Consider the following 18,733-nt stretch of genomic DNA (forward strand, 5'->3'; position numbering starts at 1 on the left):
AATTCACACCGCACCACAGATTTGGTCCCCCCCAATGTTGACATCATGGCTACGGCTATGTATAGGCTATTTACTTAGACAGCACACTAGGTGGCGATAAGATAACTCTACAAAGACATATCACTCACTTTAAATGAAAAGAAGAAGAAGAAGCGGAAGAGGAAAGAGGACAGTGATGTAAAATATTTGACCAATCCATTCATTTGAAAGTGAGAGAGCCCGCACGGAAGTGGTTTAAAACAAAACGATTGCGCCTTGGGATATCGTTTCTGGTCGAAGCTGTTGAAATAGTTTTTGTCCGCTACAGCAGCAATCTTTTGAACGGTAAGATGTCTGAGCGTCACTGCAGATCACATATAATTTGTTGTACAGTTTGTGAACTGGGTTAATGTGTGTGTGTGAATAGTCAGGCACCAAATTAAGACAGCGAACAGTAACGTTGCCGCTGTCCTCACGGGCAGGTTAACGCTAAACTTATTGACAACTGTATGATCCTTACAAATTGGGGTTGTTGTTTTCAAGTTCGTAATTATTATAGTCTAAACTTCTCGTATAATTTGCGTTTCACACTAAATGGACATTTTGCTAGCAGGCATCCTTGGCAACGCTAACACAAGCGTTGCACTTCGACGCATTTGTTGTTACCGTTTATCGCCCGTGTTTGTAGACCTGGGGAGACTGGCAGCTACTCCCATTCATTTTAATGGGCAACGGTATACTAATCCATTCACATCGGATGCATGGCGTGTGCATGGCAGCTGCGTTACCTTTCTGTTTTCTTTTCTTTTAGTGTACTGCAAGTATGGTGAAGGGACTTACTATTTTAAGCAGAGTACTGTATGTATGATGTATGTGAGTGATGACCGAGAAGATGTGTGTGTGTGGGCGGGAGGGGAGTGGAGCAGTGACTGTGTGTGTGTGGGTAGGTGGGGGCAGTGTGCTGTAAGTATGTAGAGGATGTGTGTTGGAGAAGATCCTGAAGACAATGTGCTGTGTATGTAGAGAGGAGAGGGGTTGCAGTGTGCAGCAAGTATGTAGAGGAGGCTTTCTGTAGCAAGCAGTGTGCTGTATGTGAGGTGATGACGGTGATGATGTAAGTGTGTGTGTTTTTTGTGTGTGTGTTGGGGATGGGGGTAGGGTGGGGGGGGGGGGGGGCAGAAAGGCTAGGCAATCAAGGACATGGGTAGATGGAGGAGAAATCAAAAATAATAAATAAAAAGTTATATGGAGATGTGCCAAAGTTGGAGAAAGTCAGATATGTGTGTGTCTGTGTTTTGACGTGTGATGAAATAACAAAATAAATAAAAGGTCTGTAGTATAGGAGAGGGATGTAAAAGTGCTAAAAGTCTTGTAGGTGTGTGTGTGTGTGGGGGGGTCATGAGTGCTGAGTAGTGAATGAGTGCAAAGTCAGTATAGTGTGAGTTCAGAGTTGGGAAATGTTTGAGAGTGCTGAGGAGTGAATGTGTGCAAAGTCAGTATAGTGTGAGTTCGGATGGCCTGGGGATAAAAACTTCTCCTGAGTCTCTCAGTTCTGGCTTTGTGACTACATAGGCATCTTCTTGATTTCAGCGGTAGGAATAATCTATTGTTAGGATGAGAAGAGTCCTTCAGAATCTTTTGGGCTCTTAGGAGTACTCTTCTGGAATAGATATCTTGTAGAGCAGGGAGTTGAGTTCTTATAGTATGTTCAGCTGAGCGCACTACTCTCTGCAGAGTACTACAATCTCTAACTGTGGAGTTCCCATACCAGGTGATAATGCTACCAGTTAGAACACTCTCAACCGCTGAAGTGTAGAAAGCCTTCATGATGGTTGTAGAAACTTTGAATTTCCTTAGCTGACGAAGGAAGTAGAGTCGTTGTCTGGACTTCTTCAGAACATATTGAGTGTTAACAGTCCATGTTAAGTCTTCAGTAATGTGGACACCAAGGTATTTAAAACTTGTGACTCTCTCTACAGGTTGCCCGCTGATCATTAGTGGGGTGTAACTGTAGTTCTGCTGCTGCCTTCATACTGACATTGAATCAATGGTGTTTCAACCTAACCTGGCCGGATGAATGTCGTTCCGCTAGCTCCACTCATCCATCTGGAACCGATCCATTGAAGTGTTGCTTCAGAAGGCTGGACCTAATCAAAAAATGCTTGCATATGATTGAATAAGCCACTTGTCCGTCATCTATTGACGTGCTACTTCAACCACTCTCATCGAAGCCAACCCGTGACGCTGATAACAGTCTCACAGTCGCTTCTACGCTATGTCACATCTATGAAACTCCCGCCCTGCGTCCTGATTGGCTAAACCATAAAGTTGGTTGGAGAAATCACTCTCAATGGAAGAGGTTCCAGATGGATGTGAGTGAAGCTAGGCGGAGCTAGCGGAACGACATTCATCTGGCTAGGGCCAGGTTAGTTTCAACCATCACCTAAATGGGAATCTACATTAGGTTGAAATAATGTTACTGAATCAATATGGTTCAACCATTATCTAAAAGCTACAAAAATGCTTAACAAAAATGTTAATATATGAATCACTGAACAAAATAACAGAAGAGGGTTTGTTTTTACATTCAGGTTTATTTAATTAATGTCTACAAAAAACAAGTTCAAGTTCAACTTCATCATCGTACTCATAAATAAGCATTTATCAGCATTGAAATTCCTTGTGTTGAAGTGTCCATTCAACTTCAAGAATAATAATAAAATAATAGGACTGAGAGAGGAGGAGGAAGAGGGTAAAACAAAATCCAAAAAACTAATTGCCATTATGTGGGGAATTCCAAGGACGATTCAGCATCCTGATGACTTGCGGGTAAAAACTATTCCTGTATCTGCTGGTACGGGTCCTTATGCTCTTGTATCGTCTGCCAGAAGGCAGGAGGGTGAAAAGACAGTGGCTAGGATGACTGGGGTCAGAAACTATACGCTTGGCCTTTCTTCTGCTGCGCTGGCTGTAGAGGTCCTTGATGGATGTTAACTCAGTCCTTGTAATGCGTTGTGCTCTTTGTAGCGATTTTCGATCCTGGGCAGTGATGTTACCATACCATGTTGTTATGCCACCAGTCAGAATGCTCTTTATTGTACAGCGGTAAAAGTTGGTCAATATTTTGTAGTCCATGGCAAATTTCCGCAGACGGTGCAGAAATAAGAGCTGCTGTCTTTGTGACCACACCAATATGGTGTGTCCAGCTCAGATCCTCACTGAGGTTTATACCCAGGAATCTGAAGCTTTTGACTCTCCATCTGCACTCCCGATGTGAATGGGTGCAGAAACTTGATATCTAAATGATAAAAACAAAGGGCTGCAACCAGGTCTCCATGTGAAGATGACACTGTGGATGAGAAGCAGAGACAACACTCATCAGCACTCACAATGGAACTTTTTGCAGAGCAGACAGTACAACAAAGCAATTACTACTTATGCAAACAGCAATTTAGGAATGTCAAATCCACCTAGATCTAGTTTTTCTTTAATCCTCCGGCACGCCAAGTGGCGTAACATAGCCAATTTTTTTATGATGTCGCTGAAGGCCTGCTGTGTAAGTTTTCTGTCATAGCAATAATGTTATCTTCTTATCAATTAGTGCTGCCACTAACGACTAATTTTCTAACGACTAATCTTTCGACTAATTTTTCGATTAGTCGACTAATCTAAACGACTTTTTTTTTTTTTTAATCAAGTGTTTGTTATTTCGTTGTGTCCATTTTATTTTGAACTCAACTGAAGGGAAAACTTAAGTAAACTGTTCAAAAACATGTGTAAAAAAAGAAATCACCATCAAATGCTACCATCAGGTCTAATGTCAGACCTTTGATATACTTTATTTGTATGCCAGTGTTGCCATGGACATAGACAATGTTCAATGTTTGTCAAACTTCTTTGACCTGAGGGCCGGTCATGGCACCTACATGAACCCACCCCCCATCAAATTATCATTATCAATTATTATTGTTATGCTATATTGTTATACATGCACTTCAAAGCAGCCAATGTTTAAAGTGCTAACACTGTTCACAAAAAGTTTGTGAAAACATGCACATTAGAGGACTGCTTTACCAATGTAAAATATAATTAATGAATTGCTTTTGCATGGTTGCATGATAAATACTTCTCAAAACACCAGCAATTATATGGGTGGCATTGTTTTGGGATGTTTCCCTCATGCAAGCATCATACACTGGTAGGCGAATGGAAAGAATATTAACATGACATTTAATTATGCCACAATAGCTTTTGGCCACTTTATTCAAATTTGACTATACAATACAATGCTAGATAGTGTATTAGTCTGTGCTTTTATGGAAGTTGCACAAATCCACATCGTTCTATTAAATGTAGTTTCATAATTAAATAGCTTCAATAGGTTGAATCGGAGCTTTGCTACCAACGTTATCGAGTGGTTTCAATTTCTCTTGCGCACACGCATCATTGAATGAACACTAATGGTATGCCTGGCTCGCCAGGCTAATGCCTCTATGTTTGATGACACTGATTGCAGAAACGTTTGTTTTCTTTTTCTGTCGGTCCGCGGATCCTTGATCAATTGCGCAGCAAATTATCAGACGAAGCCCCGGGAATAATTTAACTCTGTTGCTCCGGGACCAGCAGTATCCACGTTGCGGCTGGTGCTCGTCCGCGGCCCATAGTTTCAGAAACGCTGGTCTAGCCAACTTTGAAAAGGCGTATCAGTGTTTCCCATACATTGACCACCACACAATGATTTTCCAGGTTGTACTAAATTGTGCTTAAATCTGGTTAGCATCATAACCACACTGCGCTAATTTGTTAAAAACTGTTGCATTCAAGTTAATTCTGCAAACCTACCACCACAAATAGAATTCAATTCTGGTGGAAACACTGCGTATGGAGTTGAGGATTTTGCAAATGAGCCTGACATCATCAGCATGTTCAAAACAAATAGGGTACAGGCACTTTGCACGTCTTACCACATAGGTTACCTCACTTTATCAGTGGCTGGAACGCTAAGCGTTGTGACTTATTGAACATGGGAAATGACACGCACCTTATTGTTGATATCACGGGGGCGGCATGTTTTTTACACACCGTTGCGTTGTCAACGTGAGCCACTCTCTTCACTTAATTTATTGCAATTTCCACAATACTAGTCAGAGTCTGGACTAGTGTAACTAGTTTAGCTCCCCCCACTTAGCTCTGCCTAATAATGAATTGCGCTCGCTGAAAGCAGGCAGGCACGCAGTTTTGCTGCTCGAGTTTACACTTGCGTGCATGGCAGGGTTTAAAACATGACTGCCAAAGTCTAAGTAGCCTGTTTGACAGTCGTACTTTTCAAGAGTTAATAACATTACAATGAGCCGTTTGAGACGGTAGACCAAAAATAAATAGGTGGTCAATAGTAAAACGTCTCTTCGACTAAAAAAATTGCCGTCGACTAATTTTCATGGTCGATTAGGTCGACTAATCGCGGCAGCACTATTATCAATGCATTTTATGTCTAGCCTACCAGTCTTTTCTTTATAGAATAGTGTTGTAGCCTAACTGTAGTGTGAGTCCCAAAGGGAAAATGCAAAAATGAACCTTTTTAGTATCCTTTTTGCACTTATAATCTATGGTCAACAACCATAAGAAAGGTCATACTAAGAGTAAAGAACATAATATTGGCCTAGCCTATTGATTATGTGTATGTGTTTAATTATTGACATGCTAAATTGACCTGATCCCAAACAGCTGTCTCAAAGTTATTGAGAAAATGTCATATATATTCTGTTAATGAAATTGTAACATTTTACAATAACAAATGATCAATTGGCAATTTAACATGCATCCATTTCCTACTGTGCCTTATATTTTTGCCAATCATAATGATGACGATCAGCCCTTATTATCATCTAAGAGAAATTGTTTTGGACAGCAGAAGACAGAGGCTACAGTGGATCCAGACATGCAGCGCACATAATTTAAGGCTACATTTCCACATACATCAACACTGTCAACAATCAGGGACAACTGATTGACAGTCACACAATAAAGACCTCAGTAAAAAGGCCATTTGACCCTCCTGCCCTTAGCCTGTGCCCCATCTCGATAGATACATCTACATGAAAGTTCTGAATATTGCAGGTATGATACAACAGATATTGCACTTCTCACAATGACACACATTAGATAGACTGTGCCATTCACCATTTTGATGACATCTTGATTTGCTTGTTTGTTCTCATCTCTTTTTTGAAAAAAAAAAAAAGAGTGAATGCCATATGCTATAGGGTCATTCCACGTAATTTCAACCAGGGCCCACGTACTTTGGTTTCAAGAAATTCTGAAACAATTACATGGGCAAAATGCACCATGGTTGTAAGGCAGTGCGTGTAAAGTCTTATGCGGACCTCACTGTAAAGTGCAATATCTGCTGTAGTTTGCCTGCTATATTCAGAACTTTCATGAAGCTGTATGGCTGGAGAAGGTGTGGAACTTTTTCAATGTAAGTGTGACTGTCAATCAGTTGTCCCTAACAGTATGTGTACATGTAACTTTTCATTAAATATTGTCTGCTGCCTGTGTGCATCCACTTTATTCTGTGTCCCCAGATTGCACAAAATAATTTATTGTAGGAGGCAATAAAGGGTAATCATTATCAGAAAAACATAAATTATTACATAAATCATTAATTTAAGGTGATTCGGGGTTCCTTACTGAAAACCTGCAAACAGTGACAGCTGTTTTCAGCCAACACATCTACTCTCTGTGTCAAACATAATATGATCATTTGTTTTGGGAAAATATGTACACTGTCACAATTAAATTTCATTAACAGAATGTTTACAAAATTCAAATAACTTTGAGACAGCTGTTCAGGATCAGGCAGGTTGTTGACCATGGGTTATAATATGCAGCTATATGTACAACAACAGACACATGGTACATTTTCCAACTTTGGGACTCAAGCAGTGACACTGCCTGTTATTAACTAATAGGCCTTCACATCAAAGAACATAGACTTGGCCTCGACATGAAATGCATTAGCTAGATAATATTGCTATTGTTTATGCTATGTGACTGCTTATTTCATGTTCACAGCCATTCAAAGCGAACAAGACATATCCTACCTTAGAAACAGAAAGGTCAAGTCCAAATTATGTTATCATGTTACTTATCTCACAAAAGATGCAGGTGCTGTAGCCAGTGTACAAACCTGTGTATTAACTGTAAAAAATGTGATTCAGCTCGTCTTCGATCCTGAAAAGGAGAAGAGAGAAAATCAATGTGCTGCAATACCCCCTGTAAACAGCTGTTGCAATAAAAACAGTTTCTGTTAAGTAGGGAAAGTGACATTTTGAGGCCTTGCTAAAGCACAAAGCGTTCTAGAAGTATATTAGGCCATGTTGGCAGCCAGCTGCGGATTTGAATAGAGCAACCATAGACTGTATGAGAGCAGTACCATAACTCGGGTTTATAACTTTGTCAGTATCAAGAAAAATATCACTGGACCCACACTGTTTAGACCCATTAACACAGATTACGAGGACCTGTCATTATTACCACCTTCATTTCTCAGAATAAAATGTCTTAAATCTGCAGTAATTTGATTTGCACAGAACATATTAAAACTATAATGTCTGGTTTGTCATGTTTAATTTCAAACATACCCCCCAACCCAAACTTCTCCAAAGTTGTTTTTTGTGTGTGTGTGGCATTTAACATTACCACAATTAATAGAGTGTGATAGCCACCTGGAAGTTTGTAGTTTTCAGCTTCCTCATGAAATTATAGAAGAATATTGTGTAATAAAAAGCATTTTTTCTTAATTTATGCTATTTAGCCTATAATTATTTGTTATCCTGCAATAAAAAGCCACAACAAATTAGTGTTATATCTTGCAATGAAATCAATTACTACTACATCTTAAATTCTATCACACAAAATGGAAGTTTTTGCATATAGCTGTTGCCCCAATACTGTTCCTCCAGAAGAAGACCTCCAGGAAAAGCAATGTATCATAAAAAACTAACTTGTTTTTTTCAGGGCAGGTGGTCAACTTTGCACAGAAAAATAAGGTTTTTACCATCGTAGTATTTGCGAGACAATGCGTAAAATTCCCGTAGATAATCATAATAGATAGATAGATGCTTTATTGATCCCAAGGGGAAATTCAAGGTCTCAGTAGCATACAGACATCACACACAACATGCACTTACTTAATCATCTGATATCTCTGCGTCTGCAACGTCTCTCCTTTCGCTATCATATGCCATTTTCCGAGAAAGCTGCTGGCCGCGCTGCACTGGCGTTGCTAGGGAATACACACGTTGCTCGTTTGTTATGTTTGTGCAATGCATCATGGGTAATGTAGAGTGAAGTTGTGTTCAGGAGTAGCACGAGCAGCGAGTGAATGAGTCAACGGCATGCTTTAAAAAAAAAAAATCGAAATAAAATCAATGCTAGTACTAATACATGAAATGATGGCTGATCTGAATAGCCTAGACTCAAACAATATATAATATGTGTGTGTGGCACTTACAATGACCAGAATAAATCCTTATGAATAAAGGTAGTGAAAATGCCCTAAAAACAACTTAGGGTTCAAAGGGTTAATCGACCCTATCTTCAGTTAAAATGTTCAGAACTGCACCAAATTTTATGTGTGTGATTAACCTGACATTCTCTGGAGTAGGGTTGGGTATTGTTTGAATTTGAACGATTCCAATTCCGATTTCTTATTTCGATTCCGATTCCTAACGATTCTCGATTCCGATTTTTTTAAGAGGCAGGGTCAAAAAAAGTGTAGGATATTTTAAGTGAGCTAGCTAACCAACGGTCTTTCTCAGGGTATCTGCACATTTTCCAAGTGCAAATTTAAAGACTTTTAAGACCTTTTCAAGACATCTAAATGAAACTTAAGACTATACCACGGCAAAAAGATATATATGACTGTTTATATATATTTTTTCCTACTAATTTTAACCCCCACCCCTTCGCGTTTGTGTTTGGGAGCGTAATGTTCCAACATTCCATTTGTTTACTATGCGAGAGTAGGGGAGAACTGGCACAATCGTAACACTTTTCTATTCTCTCTGTTCAAACTCGATTTAGTAGTAGTAGTAGTAACACTTTATTTGTCCCAGAAGGGCAATTATTTACATAAAGCTGTTAAACGTGAAAGCTGTGAAATTTGGCCAGAAAGGAGTCATACATGTCTAGTTTGTTAAGAATTGAACTTAACAGCGACATGTAGGTCTCGGCTAGCCTAGGACCTACCTTTGTTACAACCTGAGGCAGCCATTAAAACGTCCAGTAGCCTACTGTTGTAACATTCGCATAAGCGTAATGAATGTAACAGTTCTAAAATCGTGATAGCCTTGTTGATAAACTGCTTATTTCTTTCATGTCTGAGGCATTTGGTCCAGTGGTCTTTGAAGTTGCTGCGGCTGTCTAAAGTTTAATTGGCTGTGACGGCTGTGACCTAAAAACGAATCAATAAATGCAGAATGAAAAAGTTCAGTTTTTAGTTTCTTTTTAAAACACTCTAGTGTTGTGGGAAATCTAATATCTATTGGAAGCTGATTACAGCGCTGTGTGGCATAATAGCTAAATGCCATTTCTTCTTGCTTGGTTTTAACCCTGGGGACTATTAATTGACAAGTTCCAGTAGATCTAAGCTCTCTATTAGGTGTATATTGGGGAAGCATTTCAGAAAAATATTTGGGGCCAAGTCTATTCAGTGACTTATATACTAGGAGTAATTTCAAAATCGTTGTTTCACTCACGCTCCGCGTGTTTCACGCAACTGAATTACAACCGTCGCCACTAGGTGGCAGCTTAAGTCCGCTGCGGCCAGAGCCGTATATGGAGAGCCATATACGGCTCTGGCTGTGGCATCGCTGGTGTGGTTCAGCGATTCGTTTTGCAGGAGCAATGACCTGTCAACGCATTTATTTAATCATACCTCACTTGTTGAAGCTCGGCAGATCAACCTCTGTGCAGCTCTAAGCACCTTATTACAATAATAATAATAATAATCAAAGGCATTGCTAGAAGGTGAAAATATTTGTGGCTTTAGCCCAGAAGTAAAACCTCCTATATAAACGGGGGTTCGGGGAACATTTTAAAAGTTTAATTAGTTTGCCATTTGAATTAGTTTGAGATGATTTGAGACTGTTTATTATTGTTATTTTCTGTTACTGTTTATTATGTTATACTTATTTTTAACAGCCAAACAAATGTTGCATGAGTCGCATTTCAGATGTCCAGGGTTTCCTGCAGTAAATGTGTTAGTCAAGGTGGTAGGACGTAGCTGGGGGGGGGGGGGGGTTTGGTATCGGTTGCCGTCCGACTGGGGTGGGAGGTAATGGTGTCGGTCCGACGGGGGGGGGTGTGGTTGCTGGCGTCTTGTTTGTGCGATACACTACAGACTCTGTACATTTAACAATGATTTATTAAACACATATTAAATAAGTAACCAGCTAACAGTTAACAAAGTAATAACACCAAGCAAACTATACAACAGTATGCAAATATTTCAAAATATTTGTGTAATTTGTGCAATTTTAACAAAGACTATTACAAACTATAGAACAAGTGCAAAAGAAAGTGCAAAACAACAAAATGTGCAAATGTTATGATCAGTCACTACTTATGGCAGAGCTGACAACTAGCATTGTTACAAGCCATCCTCCTTGGCTTTAAAAAGATAATTTCAAGGGCCCTTTGGTAATTGCACTGTTTTACTGTCTGTTGCCCTGCAGCCTGTTCCGCAAGTCTGTCCTGATCTATACACCGAGATTGAACGAAGTTTAGATTATTTTATAGTTTTGTGTAATATGGATGGAATTTGAGCGCGGATCGCTTTTTAATTTAGAGGCCGGAGTGGCCGCTCTTTTCCGCCCGTCTATTGTCAGTCTTGCGCGTCCGATTAGAGGGCTTTCCTTCGTTTACGCTCACCATCTTAAAAAGATGCGCAAGTCTATACTGTGCTGAGAGCAGGTGGCTGTTTACTCGGCCGCTCCTCCGGTCAAATTCGCGTCAGGTCAATTTCGCTCCCGGTCCCAAACTAAGAGCAACGGCAATATATTTCACTCAGAACATTTATTTTAAAAGACTGCAACACTGATAGTGCAACAACAAACAAGCTTGGCAACGTTAATACACATAAGCCTAAAACAGTCGGGATTCATTGCCAAAAGAATACAGGCTTAGCATCCAAGTTTTACTTTAGCCTTCCACGTTTTTCTTTGCTCATGTTTCCACGAAATGTGTCCTCTTAGATTCCAAAATGAATCTTTACTCATTGGAACAGTGTCACCACCACATGGTTATTCTTGCTCTACATTGTTAGTATCTAATTGTTTTGTAGGAATAGTACACTGACTTATCAGTTTCCTTTCTAGTAGCGTAGCCAGAAATGTTCAAATGGGTGGGCACAGAAAAAACGGGTGGGCAAAGCGAATTTGATTGAACATAAGAGAGGCCTAAATTAGATACACCATACAAGCATTAATCATAGTCATGTTATATTTATGACATAAAACAGGAATTTATTGAACGCATTTCATCACAGCTGACAAATTACGCAGAAACATTATCAACTGGAGCAAAACAATGCATGAATGTAGCTTCTGCGCCTCATATGAAACACAATTGAGACAATAGATTGGCCATATTGGACAACCGCAAAGCCTTATCATAAGGGATGCACGATATATCGGCGGCCGATATATTATTGGCCGATAAGTGAAAAAATGAAAATATTATTTTCTGGCCGATAATTTGCGCCGATATTTTTTAAAGTCCTAATTTAGGCCTACGTAAGGTCCGTCTGGCTTTACTGAGCTACTTGAGCTTGGTTGGCTATACTTTTTCCTCAATATAATGTCAGCGGTGTGAATGTATTTCACCACTCTAACAAAATCTGTGGATATGCGTTCATTTGGGAATCTGTGCATCTCAAAATCTTCTCGTGAATGATCCGCCATTTAACCTTACCAGAGCGGAGCTCAGCCCTATCTAGAGCCGTCTTGTGCTGGTGTGTTTGCACTTTACCGCGCTGGTCGGGGAAACAAATAAGCAAACTCGTTAGTGGGACGAGTACATAAGTAGACCTAGTTCTAAGTTGTGTTTTAGTATTATATTTGCATTACGTTAGCTTGGGTTTTGTATTACCACCTAGAGATATGCTAACCATTCCTGCTTCAGTTCCAGACAGGTCATCATAATAAGTTATTAAAACCTTCGGGGCTAACCACTTTCATTTCTGCAGTCTGAGGAGTTGCAACTTTATTCAGTTACCCGCAGTTGAAACTAAACCTAAGTTTCCCTCACAAACTCTGATTTGGTCACTATACTGTAGCTTATTCCCAGCTGAGCCGTTTATGAGCGTTTAGTCCTAAATTAAAATGATTCATACCTCTAGCCACTCACTCGCAATTCACTGACGTCAGGTTCACTTAAAGGAGCCACACATACTGTAGGGCTAGGCTACTGTTATGTTGTTGACTGCCGCACTATTGAGGACTATTATGAGTTCTGTCCATCATTTGGTGGTAGGTAAAATTACAGCAATAAAATTATGCTTATTAAATGCTTTCCCCAAATCACTTTTCACAATTTTTTTTCAAGAGTAATATTATCGGTATCGGCCACAACAAACCAATAAATATCGGTTATCGTTATCGGCCCTAAAATTCCATATTGGTGCATCTCTACTTATCATAGGCATGTTACATTCATGACATGAAAAGTGGAACTTATAGAACGAAAATGACAAATTATGCAGTCGGCTAAACATTTTAAACTTTCGTCAAACGGATGAACCCAGCATCGGTGCTTCGCATAAATTAAAACACAAATTGAAGCAACAACTTGATCATTGGACAATCCTACCACAAAACCTTTCCATAGGCCTGCAACGTTTATGACATAAAAAGTGGAATATGAACGCATTTCATCACACCTGACAATTAAACGGAGCTGAGGCTGTTCGCGATTTGACTGATTCTTGAGAGCGATGAGCTAGATATTTGCACCGCTCAGAGCTCCGCTCACTAGCTCTGATTCAGAGGCATATCACATATGTTAAAATTATAAAATCTGATTATTTTTCGATTCATGACACGTTTCTTCTTATTTTTTAATGCGTTCTGCGGAGAAGGGAGATTGGCGTTGGTCACGGTATGAAAGGGAGAAAACAGGACAGAGTAACACGTTTTTTTGACGTAGTTAAGGCAGCAGGCTTGTTTTGCCAAGGCGGCCGCCTTGACTGCAAAGTGCTGCGGGAAACCCTGGATGTCAGGTATTTGTGCATAGTGCGTGCATCTCAGAAGAAAGAATGTGATGAGAGGAGTGTGCTTGCTGCAAAGCAGCACACTTATTGTTCTTCTTAAGTTTTATTATTATAATTATTATTTTTCCCGTCTCCCTAATTTTTTGTCAGCTCTAGCGCCTAGGCCCTTTGAGACAGAGACACAGTTCCAACTTTAAAACGTCCGGTCAGTACCGGTGTAAGTTGGTCGCGAAGATGACGTCAGGTGGGCGTGTCGTTCGTCCGCCATATTGGATTGAACAGAAAGCGAAACAAAATTTTCACAGGTCACAAATTTGGTCCGAACGCCACGAAACTTGACGTACATTATCCTTGGACCAAGCCTCACAAATGTTAGCGGAAGGATTTTTGATTTTCGAAAGCGTTTGCCCGTCACAGCCAAACGAAATCGGCGGCGAAGCTCCGAAACAGGAAGTTGTCCATATCTCAGGAACACTGTCACCTATCAATACCAAATTTTGTATATGAACTGGGGACTCCAATGTGAGGGTGCATAAGCTAAAAAAAAAGAAGAAATATTCCAAAAGCTTCCATCATTTTGCATACCACCCACAGGTATTTGGTAACTCTCACCATTCACCTTTGCACCATTCACCTTCTATCACAATGCCTTCCAAGTATGCTCAATGCCTCTGGGCAGCCACAATGTCTCCGGGCAACCTTGCCCACTCATGAAATCCTTGCTCTGCCATGGGATAGTATGGACTTACGAACTGAAATAGCAAGGAGAACAGTAGCTATATATAGCTTACATAATAGAGTTGTTTTCACATTGACGGTATTCAAATTCAATTTTTCATTATTGTTAAATATCATGATGGGAGAGTATTATTAAAAATGTTACAAGTCTGCAAATGCATATGTTTACGGGCATTTAGGTTTTACTGTGTTGTTTTGTTATAAAGACATGCAAGGCATTCTGGGCCGTAATGAACAGTGGTCGGCAGCACTCCATAGGCTACGTATTAATATGAATAGGTGTTTCTGTAAACCTAGGGACAATAAACAGCTATCTCTGTTACAAAAACGAGCTGGTAATCGCTCATTGAAGAGGGAACTATGATAAAAAGATTGTTTTTCTAAAAGCATGGAGTTGACGAAAGAATAAGCAAGTTATGTCACTTTAATGTTAAATAGCCTAACGCTAGGTTGGCAATGTTGTATTACATTTCACTGAATACGTGTGAGCTTCACAAGTAAGGAAGGTGCAAATATTATGTAATTTATCATGGGAAACCTCCCGGGGCCCGTCGCTACCCCCGCAATGCAATTGCTGGAAAATTCTATACAGGTCCTTTCTGACTACCGGCGTGCCTTTGACCAGGCCAAGGCTACAGCGCAGACGCTCACAAATTAATTGGGGGTTCAGAGTACATTTGAAAATGTTAGAGCACGGAGAGTGAAGCGAACTATCGGAAGATGAGCGCTTAACCGATGCAGAGAAATTCTTCAAATTGCAGGTATTTAATGCAACTCTGGACATCATAATCAGTCAGCTCTCCCAACGATTTGCAAGTATGCGGGAAACTTGTCATGTGTTTGAGTCTTTACGTCCTATGACCCTTCAACTCGCAGGTGATAATGAACTGCTTGAAAAGGCAAGACGTTTGTCAGACCATTATAGCAGGGACATTGCACCGACATTCCCAACACAACTCCTCTCATTCAGGTCTTGCTTTAAAGCAGAGATTTCACAGAAGTCATCTATTTTTCAACTTGCCAAAATGCTGGTGGTAGATTATGACAGTGTAACATCCACATTCGGGTAAGTGTGTACTGCTCTCATGTTGTTTCTGACATTGCCTGTGTGTGGCAACAGCTGAGCGATCTTTTTCCAAACTCAAACTTATTAAGGAGCAGCATGGGGCAGGAGAGGCTCAGTGGGTTAGCTATCCTGTCCATTGAAAATACGAGAGCAAGAGCATTAAATATTGGGAACATCGTTAACGATTCAACGAAAGGCTCGTGAGATGGCCTTCTTCTAATGGCCTAATTCACGCATATTGGGGATTGTATGCATATGAATGATTTTATTTGGTTTCAGCACGGTTAAATAAGTTAGGCTACATTAAGTTTTGTTTCTGAGCAGTGCGAGTTTTTAAGCAAGCAACGCTTGCAGTTTCAGCAGAGGGTTGAAGAAGCGCATTGAGCGCATTGAGTGTTCCCATAATTCCATGCGAGTTGATGTTAATGCAGTAATATTAGATTACCATGGCCTGCAGGCTGTTAATAAAATTATTTTTAATGTTTTCACATGTAATGCATCCTATGTAGTCGTGTGTTTTTATTTGAAATTTGTAATTACTAAACTACTTCGGTGCCTCAGGCCCTTTGTATAAACAATTGAAGTCACCCTTAATGTGTATTGCATGTATCAGAGCTAATTCATCCTGGGCCAAATTATGTCGATATAGGCCCGTACAGTGCACTCGCACCTTGGCCCACCATTGGTTTGTTACGCCACTGCGTAATGCCATGGTGATTTGATATGAGATGCTTGCACTCGTAACTTTGTCACATGTAAATTTTAGGACTGATATTATTTATTACTAACAGTAATTCACAAAGCACTTTAGCCCTAAAAGTAGAACCTACTTCTGTTACAGTTTAAGGGAACTTGCATTGTAGGCATAACTAAGGGATGCAATAACACCACCAACAACCACAACTAGCCTACTCATTGTCAACATGTACATGAAATGTAAATTTTCAAATTAAAATGTTTTCTTTGCAAACGTAGGCATAGGCGTATGGTGACTAGAGTTTAGATTCTCTGCCCGAGCCCGCGGGCCGGGTCGGGCCGATTTTTCCAGCCACTATCCTCGGGCCGGGCCGGGTCCTTGATCAAGCATTTTTTTTTTTTAAATCATTAGCCTACTTGGGTAGGGAGCTAAAGCTATGCCATAGTCAGACTCAGAAATATTATATATTTAACAAAGTAGGCCTAAGTAACAAGTGTATACAAAGTTATACAAGTTAGGCTCAGAGTTACAAAATGTCATTTGTAATGTCATCTGCGCAACACGTATCATGCGCAGCTTCTCCACTCGCACGCATCACACCGGGCCTGCTGTTCTGTATTGTGTAGTTTAAGTGCAACGTGAAGCTTGAAGATGTAAAGAAAAAAATGAAAACAGGACAAAACTTCGAGCAAGTTTGGAGAAAAGTCGGAGGTAGGCTGTGCATTTGTCAGGTAGGCTATGCTTTGTTGCGTGCATTAAGTGCGCACGATGTTCACCTATGACAGCAAAAAGACTTTGATGAACATGAAGCAGGCTTGCCATGGCAGAAATAATGATAGCCAGCCTTCAATGTCCTCGTTGTCACTTCTCCAAGCATACACCTGAGAGCGAGGCAAGCCCTCACAGAGAAATGCCTTGAGTTTTGCTGCAGGGACATAGGCTACTTTTACGTTGTAAGTGGCTTACGTTTCTTCATTCGGATTCATTTGCAATCCATTCCATTCTGAATAAACAAACATAGGCCTAGTTTAGCCTACATTCTTCATTATTGCATTATTCATTAATATAATTCTAAACGGATTTCTGTAGCTCAAACAGCTCGGAATTGTAGTTGAGAACGTCAGTTATAATGGCCCACGTATTTAAAAAATGTCGGGTTTAAATCGGGCTCGGGCTCATAATTACAGTTAATGTGTCGGGCCGGGTCGGGCTCGGGCACAATGTGCACGGGCTCGGGTAGGGTCGGGCTTGATTTTTTGGGCCCGATCTAAGCTCTAATGGTGACAGATTAATTTAATAATGCTGCTGTGTGAATCACGGTAAGCGTGAATGAAGTGGCCACTTCTTAATGGGACCCACTGTATGGAAGTGGGCTAAGTAAAATAGAGATGTTTTAAATAAGATAAGGTTAATCAGAATTCTACGATATGCCCGCTTGACAACGGCAGAGATAGAACTGGCCTTTGGCCATAGCAACCATCCATTTAGAATGACTGGCCTTCATAGCAACCAAAGATCTGAGCTGTGTTGCAATGTGAGGCAAAGTATAGAAAGGTGATGAAACATACAGAGACAGGTCAAGAAATATAGTGCAGTGTAGACAGTAGTATACAGTTGATTTACAGACGGTGGTTTAGATTAATATGAAGTATTCCTTTATTCTGAGATAGGCTACATAGGCTCTCAAAACAACCCCAGGCTCACAAAACAATCCCAAACAGACATAAGGTCTTTATAGAGCAAATCTATATAGATTATTTGTCAAATAAACCAGTAAAACATAATTTGTGGGATGGAATATATAACATTCACACTCATAGCTCATATTTTTTTTAAATAAATCAGTGAAAAAGTATCCTGACAAACAAGCAGCTTTTTAATGCCTTGGTCATATTTCATAATTTCAATTCCTCTGTAGGTTACCTGATAGCCCAGTTTGAGAGGCGCAAGACGCGTGACATTATTTATTTTTTGCAGCCAATCACTGCTGTCATTTTATTGATTTGATTTGATCTCAGTCATAGAAGCTAAATTCGAAGGCAAGCCAAAGGTAAAATCCAACGAATCGCATTCAACCAATAGTTGAATAGCCCTCTCCTAAAGCTTTTGAGATATTGCCACTGCTCCAACATTGAAAGGCACTGTTACAATGCCTGGATCAAGCCAGGTTCAGCATAGCGTATGCCACTGTCCGCTCAAGTTGCTGACCGGACCAGGGCAAGCACACTTTCGCAGTTCCCGCCGGAAATGCAGTCTAGTTTAAGCTGAACTTTGATGACACCAAAGCAGGTGAAACTGATTCACAACCTCCTCTGTTATGTAACTGGCCAGACCAATAGCTTACAAGTTGGATAACCTTGATGCTATACACCTATGAAAAAGTAGCCTGGCCCTTACCGCCTGTGACTACGAATTCTCTTCGTCATACAGTCTGGAACAAAGTAATAATAATCTGTCTCCGTAATGAGCGGATGCTTATTTTGAGGTTTAAAATCATTGGAGTTCCCTTAACCAATCAGCAACGTTTGGTAATGACGTGTGCTGTGTGCCGGAGTTCAGGCTTTTACGCTTACCACTTCCGCTTCAGGCTCTTCTGCTCTCAGTAGTAAACAGACCGCTGGCTAGTATGCAGGCTACCTGACCGCTAGGGCAGTCTCTTCGTAGTGGATATATCTCTAACTTGCGCCAGCCACAGACCGAGAGTTGTATACCAAAAGTGTCACGTCGCCGAGATTATATCAGCTCTTGTCACACGCCAGTTTTCCCTGTTATCTCTTCTCGCCGATTGTTGTTCTACGCAGCCCGGTGACTTCGTCGGAGCTTACTTTGTTCTCCACGGGCTGTTCAGACTACACTCTCGGATAAGTTGGATTGTACTGGAGACCAACGTGTTATTTAACCTGGAGCTTGCCTCGGCATAAAACAACGCAGCCTACCTTGAGCCACGCTCGGTGACTGGCTAACGTTACTGTCCACAAGC

General features: G+C 40.5%; 1 protein-coding gene across 1 annotated transcript in view; it reads left to right on the forward strand.

The window, feature by feature from the left end:
• The first annotated feature begins 203 nt into the window (after nt 1–203).
• Nucleotides 204–18,733, forward strand: part of LOC143138216 (mitotic checkpoint protein BUB3-like) — a 58,349-nt gene continuing 39,819 nt past the window's right edge. The window contains exon 1 of the mRNA XM_076298716.1: nt 204–324. The gene's annotated coding sequence lies outside the window, so the exon portion shown is untranslated. The remainder of the gene's footprint in view (nt 325–18,733) is intronic.

This window comes from Alosa pseudoharengus, unplaced genomic scaffold (genome assembly GCF_046254945.1).
Source record: "Alosa pseudoharengus isolate Yale_2024_CS ecotype anadromous, Long Island Sound unplaced genomic scaffold, YU_APseudo_1.1 YU_APseudo_1.1_scf_21, whole genome shotgun sequence".
Classification (NCBI taxonomy): domain Eukaryota; kingdom Metazoa; phylum Chordata; class Actinopteri; order Clupeiformes; family Clupeidae; genus Alosa; species Alosa pseudoharengus.